The 22776-nt window shown below is 40.6% G+C and overlaps 2 long non-coding RNA genes across 3 annotated transcripts in view; both read right to left on the reverse strand.

Moving 5' to 3' along the window:
* LOC138735746 (uncharacterized) overlaps positions 1-11655 on the reverse strand; it is a 31356-nt gene extending 19701 nt beyond the window's left edge. The window contains exons 1-3 of one of the 2 annotated variants that reach the window (XR_011339926.1): positions 11511-11655; positions 9214-9428; positions 6417-6492 (exon numbers count right to left, since the gene is read on the reverse strand). This is a non-coding gene — a long non-coding RNA (uncharacterized lncRNA). The remainder of the gene's footprint in view (positions 1-6416; positions 6493-9213; positions 9429-11510) is intronic. The other variant, XR_011339928.1, reaches the window with a different exon arrangement.
* The window catches only part of LOC138735747 (uncharacterized), a 66486-nt gene extending 44733 nt beyond the window's left edge, over positions 1-21753 (reverse strand). The window contains exon 1 of the long non-coding RNA XR_011339929.1: positions 21450-21753. This is a non-coding gene — a long non-coding RNA (uncharacterized lncRNA). The remainder of the gene's footprint in view (positions 1-21449) is intronic.
* Between the last annotated feature and the right edge of the window lie 1023 nt (positions 21754-22776).

Raw genomic sequence — 22776 nt, forward strand, 5'->3', positions numbered from 1 at the left:
GAAGTTTATGTTGGCAATTGAGGCACTTTATTTCAGAAAAATGGAGTAAATAATGTTTATCAGGGCACACATGATTTTGTTTTCTCTCTTTCTCTCTCTCTCTCTCTCTCTCTCTCTCTCTCTCTTTTTGCATATGTACATATGCACATCCATGTATATGCACATATGTACATAATGTATGCATTATACAATAGATGTGTTTAATATAACAATATATATTATACAGGTATGTCACTTTGGGTTTTTCATGAGGATAAATGAGGCACAAAAACCGTGGAATGGGTAAAGGATATGAGGAAACTTGACAATTGCTGGTGGGTTCTGCATGCAAATAAGGCAAATCTCTGCAATGGTCCTTGTAAAATTGTAGCTGTCAAATTCTCATGGGAGCCACCATAGATAGAGAAAGTCATACCCCAGGGCAATTCAAATTTTTATTGGTGTAAATTGAAGTGAAACAGCAGTATTTTAATATATAAAAAATTCTCTGCACCACAGCCAGTTAATTTGTGCTGGGCAATACTCACGGCGACTCCTTGTTTGTCTATATGACTATAAAAGAAACCTTTAAACGTTTGTCTCTCTAAAGCTCGTTGTCCTACCTCAGCATCACTGAAACCTGAAGCGCTGCTTTGCTCACTACATCCAATTTTTTTGCAGAATTTTATTTTGTTGTTTATTAGCAGAGAGATCAATATCCAGAGATATTGAATTGAGGTAATTGGTGGAAGAATTAAAGAGAATGTTCATCAGTGTATTTCCTATTTCAAGCAAAAACTGCTAAAAGGCGGTTACATAGGTCAAGATAGATGTGAGAATCAGAGTTGGACATAATAATTGGAGAACAGTGCTGGTCCTATCTATGTTGAGACAGTATGATAAATACAGTTAAAGTTAGATATAAACTGGTACAGTATAATTTCTTGCATCATATAACAATTACAGTACGGAAACAGGCCATAGTCCACATCGATTTAAGTGACTCCACTAGTACCACCTCCCTCCAACCCCCTCACATTCCTGTACTCATCCAACCTCCTCTTAAATGACAAATTTGACCATGCTGCAACCACCTCTTCCGGAAGGTCATTCCACTCAGCCACCCCTCTCTGAGTGAAGAAGCATCCTCTTATGTTACTTCTAAAGTTTTGCCCCCTAACCCTTAACTTATGATCCCTTGTTCCAACCTCTCTTACCCTCAAGGGGAAGAGCCTATTCACACCTACTCTATCTATTCCCTTCATAATTTTATATACCTCTATCAGATCCCCCCCTCAACCTTCTACGCTCCAGTGAATAAAGACCCAGTCCACCCAATCTTTCTCTGTATTCTAGATACTGCCATCCAGGGAACATTTTAGTAAACCTTCTCTGCACCCTCTCACGCCACAAAAATTAAATAAACTTGAATCAGAAATTTCAGACCAATATTTTAGATGTGGCACAGAGGAGGGAACCTTTCTACATTCAACCTGGTCATGTTCCAAGGTGAAGCCCTTCTGGGTAGATCTAGGAAATTTCTTAGAACAGATTATAGGTAAACTTTTTCCACAAAACCTAGAATTGTTTTTACTGGGAAACATCGCGGGCTTAAGACCTATAATAAAGGTGTTGAAATTTCGAATGCAATTTGTAAAGATAGCATTGTCGGCGCCCAGTAATGAATAGCAGTTACCTGGAAACCTGATTCCCATCTTGGAATGGTACAATAGAATGCTGAAATGAAAAGTCATTTTCCCCTTGAGAAAATCACTTACAGTTTGAGGAACAAATAAGATGGTTTTTTCTAAAATCAACATTTGGCAGTTGTATTTATGGCAAATAGCAGTAAATCTTTAGTTTTTTCCCCCCTTGTTTCAGAGCGCCCTGTCTGTACCCCTCCCCTGGATCTAGAAAAACTAGATAACTTAAGGCCAAGAAGGTGGACAGTGCATATCTGACAACCTCTTTTTTTTCTCTCTTTTTAGTCTAGTCTTGAACTATCTTGTTTTCTTGCTCTCTATCCTTTTTCTTTTTTCTTTTTCTCAGGGGAGGGGAGGTACAGTTAATTATAGTTCCATACGCAATAGCTATTAATGGATGTATAGTATTTTTAAGAAACTTATTTTGCCCTTTGCACTCTTTGACTTGAAAATTTGTAAATTAAATATTAAAAAAGAATGAAGGAGAAGATAAAATGTTTTCACCCAAAGGGTGTCTGGATCTGGAATCTTAGAGTTGTCAAGGCAGAAACTTGGTAACATTTGAAAGGTGTTTTGATGACCACATGGAGTTTTTAACATTAAAAACTATTTTTCATTTGACACCAAAGAGGGGTTTCCTCTTGTACTGTGGAACTCCATGATTTTCTAATTCACTAATTTGATGAAAGTTGATGGAATGTAGACATTCTGCTGATCCTTTTAATTCTAACTATAAATTAAATGGGAGAACATCCTAATCCTGAGTATTCCTCCAATGGCTTTGAGTTGAATTTTGCTGTGTTTATAACAAATTTCAGGCCAAGGTAAGGAGGAACTGCTTATCAAAGGAAGAAATTCTCTGTCCATTGAAGTGGGAGAGGCTGCCTCAATAAAAGTACTTCAGAAGTGGAAAGATTTTTCAATAATGTGGGGAAATTAAGAGTCATGGAGGATAGGCAGGTAAGTGGAGCTGAGCCCACAGCCAGATCAGCCATGATCTTGTTGAATGGCAGAGCAGGCTCGACTGGACATATGGCTGGCTCCTGCTCCACTTTTGTTTGTTTTTGTGACCTGCCAAGCAGATTTCTCCACCACCAAATCCAAATCTCTTTGCTTCTCTGCTGTCGATGAATTCTCTTTGTTCAAATAAAAACTCAGTGTTTTGATTAGTCCATGAGCTGTTTTTCGGTTCACAGCAGAATTCTCCTTCACATATTGTTAAGAATGAGACAGTCAGATGTGTATTTCTTCCATTGTTACTGATTTTTCACAGGCCAGCCAACTTAAACTTTGCCCCTTAATATTGGCATATCTCCCTTTAGTACACATGTTCATTCTGTTTTTTTAATGCAAAACCAAAAGAAATTAAGTTCCACTTTTCTAACTGTGGATCAATCAGTTGTGCATGATCATTAGCTGCTGACAAGGAGAAGATTTATACGAACTTGGCAAGTGGCCTGGAGCTTGATGGAGCTTCCACAATGAAAGAATACTTGGATAAGAAGTGCAGTGATGAAAGCAGAGATGAAAGTTCAGATAAATTATGAAAAGGCACTACTGTTAATCATATTTTCGTTTACATTTCATAGAGATGTATGGCCCTTCATTCTATTGCATCCATGCCTATACTGACCACTTTACCCATCAACTGTAATCCCATCTGCCTGCATTTGTATATTTCCATGCCTTGCCAATAAAGTACCTCCCAAAGTGTCTCTTGAACATAACTGACTCTATCAGATCCTTGGGCAGCAATTTCCAGGTTCCAACTAGTTTGTGTAAAGATAAATATACTTTCCCCTCAATTATCTTTTAAAACTCCTTCCTCAAATTTTAAACTGCATATATTATTCTAAATAATATTCAAATGAAACAGACAAGGCTACGGGCCATCATCGTGTCAACCTTCTACAGGAGCACTATCGAGAGGGTCCTGGCCAGCTGCATCACAGGGTGGTATGGTTGCTGCAGAGAAATATATCCGAGGTCAATCCACAGGACCATAAGAGGGGAAGAGAGGATCACTGGAGTCTCCCTCTTCCTCATCGACGTGATGGCACGCAAAATCATTGAGGACCTCTTCAAACCTCCAAACAGCATCTTTGAGATGCTCCCATCAGGGGAGAGATACAGGTGTATCAGAGCCAACACCACCAGGCTGAGGAACAGCTTCTTCCCACGGGCAGTGAGAATGCTGGACGATTAAAAAGAACTGTTCATACTACTGATCCGAGACACTACTATTCATTAAACAATATTTATTTATTTGTATAAATGAAACATTTGTCCTGCATTATGTATTGCTTGTCTGTATGTGTGTTACGGCTGGTTGTGTTTTGCACTGAGGAACGGAGAATGCTGATTCATTGGGTTGTTACTTTTATAATCAGAAGATAATAAACTTGACTTGAATTGACAAATGCGATCCAACCATCGTTTTGTTGTTTCAATATATAACGTCCAAGCTCTTGTATTCTATGCCTTAACCTATGAAGGCATCATGTAAAATGCCTTCTTCAAAACCATATCTACCTCTTGTTATTTTTAGGGAATTACGAACTTGAGCCCTAAGATCCTTCTGCTCATTGTCATTCTACATTGACTTCCCAAAGAACATCACCTCACTCTTGTTTGGATTAACTTTCATCCACCAGCGCTTCACCCATTTATCCAGTTGATCTCTACCTTGCTGTATCCTAAGACAGCCTCCCTTGCTATCCACAGTACCACTAACCTTTGTGTCAACTGAAAACCTAGCAATCACATCCTACATTCATATCAAGTTGTGAATGTATGTCACAAACAATGAGGGTCCCTGTAATACACTAATTGTCGCAGATCCCAATCAGAAAAGAATCCTTCCATCACTTCCTTTTATTATCAAGCTAAATTTTGATCCAAATAAGGCTGGCCACTTTGGACTAAATTTGCCTTAACTTCTTGATCAGCCTACTGTGCAAGATCTTATTCAATGTCTTTACTAAAGTTTATATGGACATTGATTGCCCTATCTTCATCAGTCTTCTCAAAATAACTCAAAGTAGGAAGACAGGATTCATCCTATACCATGCTGATCATTCCTGAACAGCCCTTGCCTTTCCAATACTATTCCTTCCCATTTCCCTACCTCTGACTCAAGGATTCTCTTTCTCAAATTGGGGATTTCTCCCTGTTTCCTGGTGCCCTTGCGCCAGTCCTCTGCTTCCCCAAAATCTGCAACCCTTTGTGGATGCTGTCGAACATAGACGTTGCCATCTTGGCCCCCTCCCCATTCCCCCTCCAGTACCCATCTTTGCCCATGTCCTGTGGCATTTGTTTTATTGGTCATGAAATGTTAAAAGATGAGCAGTTAATTGGCTGGTAACTCTCTAGTTCTGGTGTCCTACTAATGATCATTTACACCAATGTAAATAAAACAATTAAATAATTATAGAATTTATAACAAAGGAGCTCAGAGGAACAAAATTAATAGCCCCCAGCCCTTCCATTCCCTCCCTTCAAAAGTGTCCATTTGATAGCTATACCTTCTGATGTAATCTGGAGATTTCAGAAACTGCTTCAAAATGTTCAATTTGTAGGTTTAATTTGGGCTGTATCTAGAAGGGTGATTCATCTCATAAAAAAGCTCTTTCTCTGACTGCAAGAAATGTAAGAGGTGCCTAGGCAATTTCTCCCAGTGGCAAATCTGTCTGTCTTGCAGCAGGCAAAAGGGAATTTCATGTAGTAGGACACTGTTTTATTACGATGACAATAAATTGAGTCTTGAAAATATTTCAAGATCTCATCAGCCTTTTTGTCTTGGTCTCTACCTGTCCCAAGTAATGGGCTCAGCTCAGCGTCAAAGAAAACCAATTTTCAACATCTGGATAAGAACAGCTTTTAGATGAAAAGTTAAGATTGTTTCAACCGCTATTGTGTGATAACTGAAAGAGATCCAGCAATTGTTTTTTTTTGGTCATAGAAATTATAATTCAAGTAATTCTGGTACAATGATGTGCCTGTGTATCAACATAAAATATTTCCAAGATGGATAAGAGTACACAAAGTTGAATATTTTTTCCAGCAACGTGAAGCTATAATAAGTGTAATTGGGCGGCATGGGTTTCAATGGCCAGATTTTAACAGCACTTGAGAGCTCTGTGCAGCACAGAAGAGTTTTTCATGCCTCTTGCATACTAATGCCTTCGTGGTTTTACGGAGGCTACTTTGCATGAAACTGTTCGATTAATATATCTACAAATCTTATGTAATTGTGCAGGTGGAACACAACATGCCAAGGATACTGAATCTGTGAAATAGAGAGGAAAAATGTATTCAAAAAGAATCTTCCAGATTTAAGGATCTCACCTTGAAAGCTGACAAACATTCAGAATAAACATAATCTCATTTTATGGAAACCTTACAATTTCGAGAGGAAGATTTGATCGCTGATCCTCCCTGAATTTTCAGAATAATTTACACCATTATGATTCTCAACCAAGAACCTTGACCTTTTCTTCTACCCTCCCCCCCAACCCCCCATGAAGCAGATAGAAGTCCTTGGAGTGTATGACGATGATACTTAACAGTGTGTTCCTCTGACAGGTGAACCGTGGGTGTGAACATTTCTAAAACTTGCATCTTGTATCTGAACAATGCATCAATATCATATTTAGGTTCAATTTCGGTAAATAATAAAAAAGTTACTGTCACTGGACAAAATTCAGTCAATGTGAATTATTTTGGTATACCCACTCAATGGAACAGATGATTCTTTTCACATCTTTTTGTTCGATAAGAAGAAATTCACTGAATTTCATGAATAGTCACCCTGGAGGACAAAAAGGACCACAGTCACATTGCTAATTTTATCACAGGATTTGTAGCTATGGTGCAGGAATGTCTAAAACCGGCTGTGATCTTTCAGGCAGATGGAGTTGTATTTGGACCAGGATTGTTCGAATAGATCTGCGGACAATGGTGGGTTAAAGAACCCATCAAAATATTGAAATTTGAATGCAGAGAGGTTTGCGACAAAATTTGGGATTGGAATATGTGTCTGGCATTAAAAACCACAACTATTTTAAATCACAATAGGGCTTTCAATTCTTGGACTATGTATAGTTTTTATTCAGTTCTTGGACTATATATAGTTTTTGTTCAATTCTTGGATTATATGAAGCTTTTTATAGAGCTAAATAGCTTCATTGTGTGGAGTAATATAAAACATTTAACTCTAGAAATTGAGTACTTAAAACAGTAAATGTAAACCTTCCAGATTTAAACCATCCAGCCCTTGATTTTTACTGACATTAAATTGGCAGTAATGATGAAAAACATGTATACCTTTAAATTTCCAGAGAGGCATAATTCGATTTGAAAATGATTGTAATCATGTTCCACTTTGCAAGCAAACAATTCGTCAGGCAGACTGCAAGGAGCAAAGAGCTGGTTGGCCTACAAATGTTTGTACATGCAGTCACAGCAAGGTAACTGAACTTGTGTCAGATTTCTGATGATGAATAGGCTTATTTTTCTACACTGAGTAAGTGGTGCTTTGCTGTTGAAATAGGTTTAACTGTCAGGACTGCAGCTCTGAGAACTAGGAGGTCTAAATTTTATGCAGCGACATGATATTTTACCAAATTGGCAGCTTTAGAAAAGAAAGCAATTAAGTTTAGATTATATTTACAAGTACTTTGCCTACCCTTTGCAATCTTTTGTTTGCATCTTGCATCTAATAAGTAAATTAGAGATACAATTCAAAGTTGAAAGTTTTGATTTATTGTCAGAGTACATACATGACATCTTCAACCCTGAGATTTTTTTTCCTGTGGTCGAAGCAGAATTATCACTTATTGGTCATACAAAAAAAAACAACTGTATTCAACGTACACATGTGAACAAATCAAGAAATATAAACAAACTGCGCATTGCGGAGAGAGGAAAAAAAATAAAGTGCACAAGTAAGAGGTTCTTAAATGACTCTGAGTCCATTGTTGAGGAGTCTGAAGGTGGAGGGGGAGCAGCTGTTCCTGAACCCGGTGGTGCGAGTCTTATAGCACCTAGACCTCTTTCCTGATGGAGGCAGTGAGAATAGATTGTGTGCTGGGTGATGTGGATCCTTGATGATTGCTGCTGCTCTCCGACACAGCATTCCTGCAGGTATTCTCGATGGTGGGGAGGGTTATGCCTGTGATGTCCTGAGCTATGCCCAGTACTGTTTGCAGGTTTTAATGCTCAGGGGTGTTGGTGTCCCCATACCAGATTGTGATGCAGCCAGTCAGCACATTTTCTGCCATAGTTCTGTAGAAATTCATGTTCTGGACAATCAATATCTTATTCTCATTGCCAGCTCTCTGGTTAGAACCATGGAAGTCATGTTTAGGAGTGAGATCTGTGCAATCTACGGCATTCCTCCTTGATTTCTACACCACCAATATGTGTGTCATCTGCAACCTTACCAACCATACCTTCTCAGGCACAAGCCCATATTCTGAATGCATCGACAAATTCTGAAGAGAGTTATACAATTTCTGATATCAATTTTTTCAAAATCGGGATGCATGTGGTCCTGGTCACTGTTAACCGGACAGGAAATTTCTCTGAACAAAGGAATTTCTATGCGCTTGTTTCTGGAGGGTCATCTGACCAGGCAGGTCAAAAGTTATTTCCCCATGTCAATCAAGGTGAGCCTGTCCATAGGTGTGGGAACAACTTAGGATTGGCTCTCTTGAACACCTTGCTTCATTTGGGCATACCTGAGCAGTAAAAGCCCACCACATGGAGCTGCTCTCTCTTTTTTTCCCCACATGAGAATTAACCCTCACTCCATTCCAGGTTGAGAGCTGTAGGCAATGCTGGACAGTTGATGGAGCCAGTTCAGGATGGGGGGGCTATAGTTGGTGCACATCTGTAAGATTGTTAGAACCATGGAAAACTACAGCACAGAAAACAGGCCATTTGGCCCTTCTAGTCTAGGCCAAAATATCATTCCACTCGTCCCACTGACTTGCACCCTTTCCATAACCCTCCAGACCTCTCCCATCCATGTATCTATCCAATTTATTCTTAAAACTTGAGTGAGCCCACATTTACCATGTCAGATGGCAGCTTGTTCCACACTCCCACTATGAGTGAAGAAGTTCCCCCTAAATCTTTCCCCTTTCACCCTAAAGCCATGTCCTCTTGTATTTATCTCTTCTAATCTCAATGGAAAGAGCCTCCTCACATTTACCCTGTCTATACCCCTTATAATTTTGTAAACCTATCAAATCTCTCCTTATTCTTCTTTGCTCCAAGGAATAAAGTCCTAACCTGTTTAATCTTTCCCTGTAACTCAACTCCTGAAGACCCAGCAACATTCTAGTAGATCTTCTCTTCACTCTCTCAATCTTAGTGATACCCTTCCTGTACTTTGGTGAACAGGACTGCACAAATTTGGCCTCACCAATGTCTGATTCAGTCTCACCATAACATCCCAACTCATGTACTTAATACTTTGATTTATGAAGGCCAAGACGCCAAAAGCTTTCTTTACACCACTGCCTACCTGTGATGCCATTTTTAGGGAATTATGTATCTCTATTCCCAGATCCCTTTGTTCCTCTGCATTCCTGTTGTAGTTTATGTACTTCTTGGACCCACCGAACTTCTTCCTCACATCACAGTGACCTATCTATTTTAAATTAGGCCAACTTTTCATGTCGTCAATTTTTATCATATCTTGTGTCTCAATTATGACGTCTCTCACTTTTTTCTGGAATCCTGGGGAACCAATGAAAAGTATTCATTTAGTACCTGGACTGCACCATTAGTTCCCTTGTGCAAGTTCCCATTTTTGGAAACAGTGCATCTCATTCCTCTATGCACCACACATTTACTATTTAAATGAATTTGTTTGTTATTCCTTTTCTCCTGATGTGAATATATCCCAAACATACCTGAGAACCTTGGTTTACAATTTTAGCAGTTCTGACAATGTTATCCTCGAATTGAGCCAATTTTAAGTGATTAAGTCGAAGACTTCAAAAATAACGCATCTTACCAGTTAACCAGGAATTAGGATTTTTTATAATGAAATTCAGTGTTTAGCAACAGCGTTATAGAGCAAACATTCATATCATAACCATCTTATGACATTACAATAAAAAATAGAATCAAACCAATAACAGTGCACAAAAAGTAAGGCAGGAATTATTCAGGAAACTGATGGCAGGGGGCGCAGAAGCTGTCCTTGTGCTACTGAGTGCTCGTCTTTAGGCTCCTCTACCTTTTCCCCAAAGGTAGCATAGTGAAGAGGTGAGGATAGAGGCAGCTTTTTTTTAAAGACAGCTCCTCATGTAGATGTCCTCGATAGAGTGAAGTCTGGTGCCTGTGATGTCGCAGGCCCAGTTAACAACCCTCTGAAGTTCATTCTTGTCCTGCGAGTTGGAGCCTCCATAGCAGGCAGTTATGCAACCAGCCAGAATGGTCTCCGCAATACACTTACTTGTAGAAGTTTACAAGAGTCTTCGGTGACGTAACAAATCTCCTCAGGCACCTCACAAAGTATAGCCTATGGTGAGCCTTCTTTGTGATTACATCAACGTGGAGGCTCCAGGACAGATCCTCGCAGATATTGACCCCCCATGAATTTGAAGTTCTTGATGCTCTCCACTACTGAGGCCTTGATGGGGACTGGGTCGTGTTCCCCGACTTCCTTCAAAAGTCCACAATCTTTTCCTTGGTTTTGTTAACTTTGAGCGCAAGGTTGCTGTCATTGCACCATTCAACAAGCTGATTTATCTCCCTCCTGTAAGCTTCCTCATTGCCGTTTATGATTCTGCCGACATCTATGGTGTCATCAGCAAACTTGTAGATGGCATTGGAATTGTGCCCGGCCAGATAGTCATGGATGTATAATGAGTGGAGCAGTGGGATGAGCACTCATCTTTGTGGTGTGCTTGTGTTGATTATCAGTGAGGAGGAGATGTTGTTTCCATTTGACCAATTAGTTCATTCTATCACCATATGTGTTCTCCACTTATTAAAAAAAAACTTTTCAGAGTAGACATTCTTGAAGAGATTTCACTCAAACAGGATGGCATCAAAATTGGTTTCTGCTAACCCACTCCCTATTCTCCCTCTCTTCACCATCCCTCTGCCTTGAAGAGATTTCACTCAAACAGGATGGCATCAAAATTGGTTTCTGCTAACCCACTCCCTATTCTCCCTCTCTTCACCATCCCTCTGCCTTGAAGAGATTTCACTCAAACAGGATGGCATCAAAATTGGTTTCTGCTAACCCACTCCCTATTCTCCCTCTCTTCACCATCCCTCTGCCTTGAAGAGATTTCACTCAAACAGGATGGCATCAAAATTGGTTTCTGCTAACCCACTCCCTATTCTCCCTCTCTTCACCATCCCTCTGCCTTGAAGAGATTTCACTCAAACAGGATGGCATCAAAATTGGTTTCTGCTAACCCACTCCCTATTCTCCCTCTCTTCACCATCCCTCTGCCTTTCCTCCAATTCTCCATCCCCTTCCATCTCCATTCACAGAGCTATCCCTCCTTCTCCTGTTTTCTGGTGTCCCTTCCCTCCCTTATCTACCTATTTATTTCCTCCTGCCTATGGGACTGTACCACCCTCCCTCCATTATTTTTACAGAGATTCCCTTCATTTTGTTTATAACTCAAGGGTGAAATGTTGGTCATATAGAATATGCTGCTTGACCAGCAGAGTTTATCCAGCATTGCATTTTTACCATATGTGTTTTTCTTGGTAATTTGCTGAAGTAAATCCCATTAGTTTCTGATCACCAGTATTTATAAATTAATATCCTTCATTAAAAGGCTTAATTATTACCTTCATTAATTCTTATTGACTTTAGACATTTTTTTTGTTGCGAGACACCATTCTAAGGGAATTAAGAGTTTTGGAATTCAGGCAAGAAAGAGACCAGATAAAAAGATGAGACATGACCATGTCAAATGAGGGAGCTGGTTCAATGGGCACTACAGACACCTTCTGCCTCTATTTGCTATTGCTATGTTACAATGGTTGCCGTAGCGACCTAAATTTCTGATTTTTTTCCTTTCAAAAAAATCACATGTAACAAATGAGTTTTTCTTATTAAAAAAAAATCTTGGATCATTCAGACAGGATGAAATGATGGCTGAATAAACATTGTTCTTCCCCATAAAACCACACACGAAATAATAGCAATTGGCAAATTTATTTGAGAAGTTGTGAGTCAGGGCAGTTCAGGATTTCTTTCCCGCTGTCGTAACTTGCACTCAAAAAATTTTAGTTCATGGGTTTGCCAGATTCTGCCATTTGTTGGAAAGTCATTGTTCACTTTTATAAAATTATTCACCACAGTCTGTGCTTGGTAACACAGCTGCATATTTCTCATCCTATCTATGTGGCTCCACCTTTCAGATTTCACATTTATTGTCAGAGTACAGACATAACATCACATACAATCCTGAGATTTCTTTTTCTGCAGGCAAGGCAGAATTACCACTTATTGGTAGTGAAAATAAAAACTGTACTCTCCGTACACATGTAAACAAGTAAAGAAAAGTAAACAAACTGCAATACAGAGAGATAAAACCAATAAAGTGCAAAAGTGAGAGTCCTTTAATGTCCCCGATTGAGTTTATTGTTGAGGAGTCTGATGGTGGAAGGTAGCAACTGTTCCTGAACCTGGTGGTGTGAGTCTCGTGTCACCTAGACTTCTTTCCTGATGGCAGCAGTGATAATAGAGTGTGCGCTGGGTGATGTGAATCCTTGATGATTGCCACTGCTCTCTGACGACAGGGTTCCCTGTAGATGTTCTCGATGATGGGGAGGGTTTTGCCTGTGAAGTCTTGGGCTGTGTCCACTACATTTTGCTGGGCTTTACGATGAGGGAATTGTTGCCCCCAGACCGTGATGCAGCCGGTCAGCACACTTTCCACCACACATCTGTAGAAATTTGCCAGAGTTTCCAGTCCAGTGCCAGAGAGTCATTGATTTCTGACTAGATCTGCAGAAGATATATTCCAGCTATTCCCCTTTTTCTCATTGTTCCATCTGTTCCCAGCTTGAGGTGTATTTCCGTAATTCTAAATTGGCTATCCTTTTGTGATCTCAGTCAATAGCCCAATTTGCCATTCATCACGTGCATCTAGTTGTGATGAACATTTCCTGTCAATGTTTTCCATTTAAAGCTCCTAAATGCGTCCATGTGATGGGAATGGCCTTTGTAAACAACGTGATCTGTATTTACACCCTTCTCAGCCCCACTCCTCCCCACACCAACTGATGTACCATCACTGTGGGAGGGAGATGCTAGTTGCCACATGACCTACTTTCTTTGGCATCACAAATGTACTCACATGCACTTTTTAAAATATAAATTATAACTAAAAAGATATGACTTTAAGATTAGGTTTGAATTTTCTTCATTGTGCCCTGATGGTATACATCACTTCTCTTTTGACTTCCTTGTGTAATGAAAGTGTCAGTTTTTTTTTGCACTTAATTTTCTATAATTGTTTGAAATTTAAAGCAGCCAAGAGCTTTTTCTTATTAAGTGCAGTATTACAAAAGTGCTGGAGGATCCTAACAAGTCTCTTGGAATCCATAAAAAGTAACCGGCAGTCAATGTTTTGCGCCTGAACCCTTCATCAGGAAGAATTTTGCTGAGCTTTCATGCACTTTTTTTTTGCATTGCACAAGACCCCAGCACCTGCTCGGTAGTTGCAACTTTGATGATTAATATTCCCTCAGCATTGTTCATTCATGCATTCTTTCATGTAGCAAGAAGTTTCACATGATCCATCATCAAAAACAAACCAGCGTAGTATCGAAATCTCGTTTGCAAATGTGGATTTGAAATCTAATGTACAAAGTCCAAAAAATCCAAATGCTAGAAACCCGGATCACCCGAGACTTCGGACTTCTCGAAAATTCTCATTTAAAAAAAAAATTTAGCGGGCTTTTGAGTGCGTGTATGCATGCATAAGCACAAATAAAACAATTAAAACTTGTGTTTCTCGACAATGACCCTTGGATATCTCCAAGGAAGGAATGTGCTCTGGCTATAAAAGTTCTCCATCTACAAGCTTTATTCCTCCTTGTATTTGTATTTTAAAAGTACTGCCTGAGAATTGCAAAAATCCGGACTGACCCAATCCCCAAGCAGCCCAGATTTTTGGATCTATGGAGATGAAAAGAATTTTTTCAGAGATTTCAGGCAAAGTCAACTGAAGCACCGGTATTCTAAGTTGTTAATGTCTCAGGATCCGGATGCCTGTTCCCAGCTGGACTTTACAAAGGTGGTGTGAGATCCTCTTTCAGAGGGCTTTAGTTTACACGGGGGTAAATAGCACAATGGGTCTTGTTAACACAGAGGAGGTGAAGTTGGCAGTTTTGCAGCTCTTCAGGTTGATAGTGAATTAGGTAAGTTGTAATCACGACTGGATAGTTCCTGTGGGCATTACCACCAAGATTAGTGGTTGTGGTGTTCCCAAACTCAGCATATTTAAATGAATTTAAAATCCACAAACTGTCCTGATGGGATTTGAACGTGGGTCTAAGAATTGTGATCTCTGATCCAGTAACTCTATCATTACATCACAACACAGTGTAGCAATTACATATGGAATGCTTCAGTATCTATGTTAGAAGAAATAAAGGTGTCTTGGAGAGGTTTTGGAGATGAAGGAATGCAAGACCATCCATCACATGAATAAAGATTAAATAAATAACTTCATGTGAGATGGCATGTGGATAGCTAAAGTTTGGATAGCTTCAATGGGGAGCAGAAGTGTTGAGGCCTGCTCAGGGAAGGTTGGAATTGATTGATGCTTTCATCAACAATTGAGCTGAGGCAGGAGTGAGGAGAGGGAATGTTCTGCCGATGGAAATGGCTGTGTTACGAGCCCGGAGGACTCTAAAACCCAGCAGCAATAGAAATTCACCAAGACTTAAACAAAGTTGCTTTTAATTTTCTTTAAACATAATAACAGGATCACTCTTCAACTTATTATTATTAACTTAGCCCCCTTCTAATTCTAAGTGCACATGTATGTGTATATGTTCAGGGAAGTTCTCTGTTCACTGTCCAATCATTCACTTTTCACTTCTCCAAGTTCATTGTATGGGGCGATTTTGTTACTGTGCGCAGAATTTAATATTTATGAATCTTCACCAGGCTCTGGTTACCGCTCAGGAAGGTTTTCGTTGGTCTCAGAGAGAAATTTGTTGCTCTAATTTCCTCACTTCAATGTCTTGTCGAAGAAACTTGCCCCATTATGGGTTTTCCAAATGATAACTTCTTCCCGGTCACCAGAGTTCCTCTTGTTTGTGAGGAAACATGTCATTCATTCAATAAATTCTTATCATCCACAATATTATCCACAAAGGCAAATGGTATGTTGGCCTTCATATCAAGAGGATTTGAGTATAGGAATAAGGATACCTTACTGCAGCTGTACAGGGCCTTGGTGAGACCACACCTGGAGTATTGTGTGCAGTTTTGGTCACCTTATCTAAGGAAGGATGTTCTTGCAATGGAGGGAGTGCAGAGGCGATTCACCAGGCTGATACCTGGAATGGCAGGAATGACTTATGAGGAAAGATTGCGCAAATTGGGATTGTACTCGCTGGAGTTTAGAAGATTGAGAGGGGATCTCACAGAGACCTATAAAATTCTGGCAGGACTGGACAGAATGGATGCGGAAGGGATGTTTCTGATGGGGGGAGGAGTCCAGAACCTGGGGCCATGGTTCGAGGATAATAGGCAAACCATTTAGAACTGAGATGAGGAGGAATTTCTTTACCCAGAGGATGGTGAATCTGTGGAATTCATTGCCACAGAGAGCAGTCGAGGCAGGTTCACTGAATATATTTAAGAGGGAATTAGATATATGTCTTCAGTATAAGGGAATTAGGAGTTACGGAGAGAAGGCGGGGACGGGGTACTGAACTTTAAGATCAGCCATGATCTCATTGAATGGCGGAGCAGGCTCGAAGGGCCGAATGACCTACTCCTGCTCCTATCTTCTATGTTTCTATGTTTAATCAGCCGCACATTTCAAGAAATGATTTGGATTACTAATGGGAGCCTTTGCAGGTCTGTATGTATGGAATATTTCTGTTTGTACTTCATGGGAAACCAGCAATACTGATAAATTTCATTGCCCAAGCCACTTTCTCCTCCGTAAAATTGAAGAGGGTGAAATAGATGTTCTGATATTTATCCCTTATCACTTACAAAAAATCCCATATAAGGCCTAATATTGCAATTTCTTGGGGACTTGCTGTGCTCAATCAGGCTGCTGTATTTTCTATACTTCAGCTCTTCAGAAAGTTTTCAATTGGCTATAATGTGTTATGGGATGTCTAGAGTCTCAGAATAAATTTAAGAATATCTTTTGCACTTTTTCAGAACATATGTTCATACTTACATTAGGCAATCTGAGGTCACAAGACGCTGCTCTACTTTAAAAAAAAAGCTCAAAAATTGAAGAACCCCACGATGCAATAATTAATAAAAGGCAGGAAAACTTTCTAGGAATGTGAGTGAAGCTAAATAGCACTGAGGAAAACCAAATGCCCCTTAGTCACCCAGAGATACACAGTCGATCTGTCAGCAGCTGGAAGAGTTAAGACAGACACAAGTTTGGGGAAGAAAAATGAAAATTACATTTCTCCAGATGCTGTTGGACCTATTGTTACTCCGGGCTCCTATTTTAATTGAAAGATTCATTTTTGTGTGTCTTTCTTGGATGTTCTGCTTATTTGTTGAATGAGAAAATACCTTTATGGGAACTGTGCCATAGTTTACAATAAATACTCCGTGCTTGTTGATTAGTAAACATGGAACAGAAGAAATCAGTTGTTTGCATTATGCACTGCAGTTTTATGGTAAGTTGCCTGTTGACTTTCTCCCTCTGCATTGTACTTATCTGTTGTATTTTTAAATATATTAATATTTATATAGTTATTTACCACATGCTATAATTCGAATCAGATTTCAAGATGGAATCAGCAGAATCAGGTCATGTGGCATTTATAAGATGCTTCATTTCATCTCCTATAGTTTTACAAGAAGATCAAATGGAACAATTTAGCTACATTCTTGGAATATACATATTTCTTCTCCTTTTGCTTTGCTGCAAAACATGCAAAAACAAAGGCTGTTGCACCCACGAATGTGTTGCAAACAAATATCTGGAAAAGAGCAGGAAATACATTTTCTCGTCCAAATTTAATTAAAGAAAGAATGCAAGTTGTGACAATTTGGATCTTGCGGAGGATTTCATAAATATTTACAATTAACATGCTTGAGTCGAATTTCTACCCCTCAGGTTAATCTTTGAACACACTGCAAACATCTCGTTACAACAGTTGCAGTAAGACTTGGTTTTTTTTAAGTGAAGAAAATGCTTCATTGCAATACCAAATTGAGTTCAGCCAATGCATAATACTTGTTATCAAAGAGTTAACTGCATTGATTTCATTCTTGTCTATTTGTAAATAGAATTATGTTGGTCTGAACAAGCAGCTTGTAATTGAACTTTTGTGAGAACTTTGGCACAGAAGTGAAAATCAGGCACAGAAGTTTGCAGTTTACAATGTACATCTGGACCAGTCATTGCAGACAATAAAGTGTCTAATTGGGAGGTTCTTATACATTGTGTTTTTCAGATTTCAAAGTAAGTTGTTGATTGTTTGTGAATGCATCCGAAATTAAACATGCTCTACCTGACGTATGACATGATTTGCCAGATGATATCCAAACTAGTGTGGATCAATAAATCTGTCACTTTTCTCATTTTATATTTCTTTTACAAAAAATAGGCTTTATTCACAATTAATTATTTCTTTGGCTTGGCTTCGCGGACGAAGATTTATGGAGGGGGTAAAAAGTCCACGTCAGCTGCAGGCTCGTTTGTGGCTGACAAGTCCGATGCGGGACAGGCAGACACGGTTGCAGCGGCTGCAGGGGAAAATTGGTTGGTTGGGGTTGGGTGTTGGGTTTTTCCTCCTTTGCCTTTTGTCAGTGAGGTGGGCTCTGCGGTCTTCTTCAAAGGAGGTTGCTGCCCGCCAAACTGTGAGGCGCCAAGATGCACGGTTTGAGGCGTTATCAGCCCACTGGCGGTGGTCAATGTGGCAGGCACCAAGAGATTTCTTTAGGCAGTCCTTGTACCTTTTCTTTGGTGCACCTCTGTCACGGTGGCCAGTGGAGAGCTCGCCATATAACACGATCTTGGGAAGGCGATGGTCCTCCATTCTGGAGACGTGACCCATCCAGCGCAGCTGGATCTTCAGCAGCGTGGACTCGATGCTGTCGACCTCTGCCATCTCGAGTACTTCGACGTTAGGGATGAAAGCGCTCCAATGGATGTTGAGGATGGAGCGGAGACAACGCTGGTGGAAGCGTTCTAGGAGCCGTAGGTGGTGCCGGTAGAGGACCCATGATTCGGAGCCGAACAGGAGTGTGGGTATGACAACGGCTCTGTATACGCTTATCTTTGTGAGGTTTTTCAGTTGGTTGTTTTTCCAGACTCTTTTGTGTAGTCTTCCAAAGGCGCTATTTACCTTGGCGAGTCTGTTGTCTATCTCATTGTCAATCCTTGCATCTGATGAAATGGTGCAGCCGAGATAGGTAAACTGGTTGACCGTTTTGAGTTTTGTGTGCCCGATGGAGATGTGGCGGGGCTGGTAGTCATGGTGGGGAGCTGGCTGATGGAGGATCTCAGTTTTCTTCAGGCTGACTTCCAGGCCAAACATTTTGGCAGTTTCCGCAAAGCAGAACGTCAAGCGCTGAAGAGCTGGCTCTGAATGGGCAACTTATTTACATGAAAGAAAACTGTTCAAAGTATTTTTGCACCCATTGTGCCAATCATATCTATAGATTGCTACCAATGTACATTTTTACATTTGTTTTCTAAATACACCATTATGACCTCTGTAGTACCTTGTTGCTTCTCGCCTCTCTGTTGTTTGAGGGGTTTGCCCTCCACCTCAGCCCCTCAAATCCCAGTAATGGGAAGACTCTTGACTGTGGTCCTTCCCCACAATGCCCTAGTGTTGGCTGCACTAAGCCTCTGTGCTTCCCTTAGCATGTACTCCTGTGCCAGTCAGCAGCATTCCCTCACCGACATCTCCAGGTGCTGAAAGACCAACAGATTTCGGGCAGACCAAAGTGTGTCTTTTACCGTGCTGATGGTCTTCCAGCAGTTCTGGATATCTGACACTGTGTGCATCCCCAGGAACAGCTCACAGATCAGAGAGTCCTCTGCCACGCTGTCGCTGGGATGAACTGTGACAAGCAACCTTGCATCCTTCTCCACACACACTGCATAAATTTGCATATGTGAAGTTTTAAATAGGCTGTGGTTCATAAAAGATGCATCTTCGGATTGATGAACAATGAAGCCCATGAGCATTCACATTTCAAATACCTAAGCTCAGCTAAATAACTCTCTTGCATCACAAAATGTTTGCACCACTGGAAACAAGCATGGATGCACTATTGTTTAGTCATTCCAAACAATAGCAAGGCCTTTGACAAAATCTTGCTGGTCCACAAGGCCAGATCGCGTGGGATCCATAATGTGTTGGTCAATTTGGCTTGATGGAAGGAAACAGAGAGTGATCATGGAGGGCTGTTACTCAAATTGGAGGTTTGTGACCAGTGGTGGGTGCCAGAGTAATCAGTGCTTCTTGTGTGTCATCCATATTAACTAAGATGACAAAGTAATTAGCATGAATAGTAACATTGAGCATGACACCAAATTTGGTGGTACAGTAGATGGAAAAGTAGATTATTGAAGATTACAGCTGTGTCTAGAAGAACTGAGAAAATGACACAGAAATACTGGAGGACATTGAAAAGACATTTAGACAGGAACATGGATGGCAGCATCTTCGAGGGATAATGGCCAAATGCAGGCAAATGGGACTAGTTTGTTCAGCATGGACAGGTTGAGTTGAAAGGCCTATTTCTGTGCTGTGGAATTCTATGGTTCCATCCTTGTGTGGCCAGTTATAGGCATAATACCAATACAGAACATAAAAAAATACAGTACAGTACAGGCCTTTCAGCCCTCGAATTGTGCTGGCACAACACCACATTGACCATATAAACCACCTTACAACAATAAATAAAAGTAGTGCACAATAAAGTCAAAGTGAGGCAGTGTCTTTGGTTCATTGATCTTTCCGGAATCTGATGGCAGAGGGGAATAAGCTGTCCTTGGCTGCTGAGTTCTTTCGGCTTCTATTCCTTTTTCCCGATGGTAGGGGAGTGAAGAGGACATAGCCTGGGTGGTGAGTGTCCTTAAGGATAGAAGCTGCTTTCTTAAGACACTGCCTCTTGTAGGTGTCTTCGATGGAGTGAAGTCTGGTGCCTGTGATGTCACAGGGCGATTTAACAATCCTCTGGAGATTTTTCTTGTCCTATCAGACAGTGATATAACCAGCTCTTATCCTCTCCACAGTACACCTGTAGATGTACTGAATCTCCTGAAATAACTCTCAAAGTATAGTCATTGGAAATATCCGTGAACACTCTGGCTAGTTGGTTGGCGCAGATTTTCAGTACCCTGCCAGGTACGCCACCAGGGCCTGATCCCTTGCGAGGGTTCGCCCTCTTGAATGATGCTCTGACACCAGCCTCAGAGATATCACAGGGTCCTCAGCCTTTTCAGGGATTTCAGATAGAGAAATTTAGCCAGAGCACTGTGAGCTCCCTTGAGAATGTTTGCATCATTGGTCGAAAATCACAGTGTTTACGAAGTGAGGGTTCAAAATTATGTTGAAAATTTGAAGTCCAGGCCATGTGGGTAGGGGACGGAGGCATAGGGTTGTGCAATTATTCAACAGACGAACGAGAAGAGATAGAAAATCATCGAAAACAATGCAACTTTTGTTGATGAAGCTATGCAGTGAGAATAGTTGAAGTTTCTCGCCTTGAAAAGTATCATAAAGCTTTTCAGTGAAGTGTTTGAAGAGCTCATCTCCTGATAAGGATTTCTTCAGTAAGCTCTTTCAACTGACAGCCATCTGTCATCTGACGTGTACAGGACTTAAGATGCTGATCGCTGCCATCAAAGAGCAGCAGCAATCATCAAGGATCCACACCACCCAGCACACTTTATGTTCTCGCTGCTACCATCAGGAAAGAGGTATTGGTGCCACAAGATTCGCACCACCAGGTTCAGGAACAGCTGCTGCCCCTCCACCATCAGACTCCTCAACAACAAACTCAAATCAGAGAATCATTTAAGGATTCTTACTTTTGCACTTAATTGATTTTTTTTCTCCTCACTCTGTATTACAGTTTGTTTACATATCTATATTTGTTTACACGTGTACATTATGTAGAGTTTTTTGGCAATACTTGCACAATATGTTTCCGATATCCAAAAAGCTCAGGATTGGACAGGTATTGGTTAACTACATTTTCCAGATATCTGATCTGCAGACCAGTTTATGTAGCAGAATATTTGTATCAGCCGTTGCCGATGCCTCCCCACCGCTGTTGCCAAACCTGCCCAGGCACCTGAGATCCCTGCTCGGATCCCCAACACCTCCCTACTGCCGTGGAACCTGCTCAGGTGCCCGAGGTCCCCGCTTGGATCCACGACACCTGCCGTCCGCTGCCGTGGAACCTACCCTGGAGCCCGAGGTCCCTGCTCCGATCCTAGGCCAGTAACATCAGCATAATACTTGTATCAGCGGTTAAAACCACAACAAAGAACAAGGGAACATTTTTTCAAGCATGAAAAAAAGTTTAATTCTTACCTTGAGTACATGAGAGCTCCATTGGATTTAAAATGGTGCTAACTGTGGACTTGAGTACACGAGAGCTATGTTGGATTAAAATTAGTGCTAACAGCACACTTGTGTACAAAAGAAAGAGCTCTATTGGATTCAAAATGGTGCTAACAGTGTGTCAGAATCCCACTTGAGCATGGCAGGTGGAAAAAAATATTCAACTTTTTGTGTCGTCACCACCAAATTTTTTTGTGGATAACTGGTAATTTCGGTAAAGTGCCTTTCAGATAATCGGAAATAAGTGGTAATTCTGCTTCATCCTGCAAGTAAAAGAATCTCAGGGTTGAATGTAATGTCATGCATGACAATAAATCTGAACTTGGAACTTTGTAATAATACAAGCCCTTTGTGAGATCACATTCAGAGCAGAGCATACTTCACAAAACTGATGATTTTGGTTCGAGGCAACACAGTGGCGACTTGCTAAACTTATTTTGGGTGGTGTGTTTGCGATATGAGAGGTTAAGCAGATTAGGCCGCCTTGGAAGAATGAGAGGAAATCTCATTGAAAATGATCAAATTCTTGCAGGAGTTGACAGGCTGGAAAGAGGGTGGATGCTTCCTTTGTCTGGAACTAGAGGTCATTTTTAAAAAATTTAAATTGTTTTTAAATTTTAGGAAAGGCCCTTCTGACTCATGAAACCCAAGCCGTCCAATTACACCCAATTAACCTACTAAACCTGTACATTTTGGAGGGTGGGAAGAAACCACGATGCCTGGCAGGAAACCCACGCAGGTCACTGGGGGAATGTACACGCTACTTACAGACAGTGCTGGGTTCTAACTGAGGTCACTGGTGTTCTAATAGCATTGCGCTAACCACTTAACTAACCGTGCTGCCATTTGAAAAAGAGCTATGATATTTAATGCTGAAATTATGGAATTCTCTTTAGGTTCACTCAAAACACAGATTATTTGATTTCCAGATATTGAGGTAATCAAGAAAAGTGGGGGATAGTGTGCAGGAAAAAAGATCAGCCATATCTTGAGCAGGTTTAAAGAGCCAAATAACCAACTTCTAATCTTTTTTCATTTGTTATGGTGAACATTTTGCTCTCATAATCCTTCCCACATACCAGAGCCACCACTTCTCTGGGAACACAGGCAAAACTCTCCCCACCTTTGAGAAAATCTATGTGGAAGACTACAGTCAGAGAGCAGCAGCAATTATCAAGGATCCACACCACCCAGCACATGCTCTGTTCTTGCTACTGCCATCAAGAAAGAGGTCTAGGTGCCACAAGACGTACCACCAGGTTCAGGAACAGTTGCTAACCCTCTCCCATCAGACTCT

The sequence above is a fragment of the Narcine bancroftii genome, chromosome 6 (assembly GCF_036971445.1).
Source record: "Narcine bancroftii isolate sNarBan1 chromosome 6, sNarBan1.hap1, whole genome shotgun sequence".
In the NCBI taxonomy this organism is placed as follows: Eukaryota; Metazoa; Chordata; class Chondrichthyes; order Torpediniformes; family Narcinidae; genus Narcine; species Narcine bancroftii.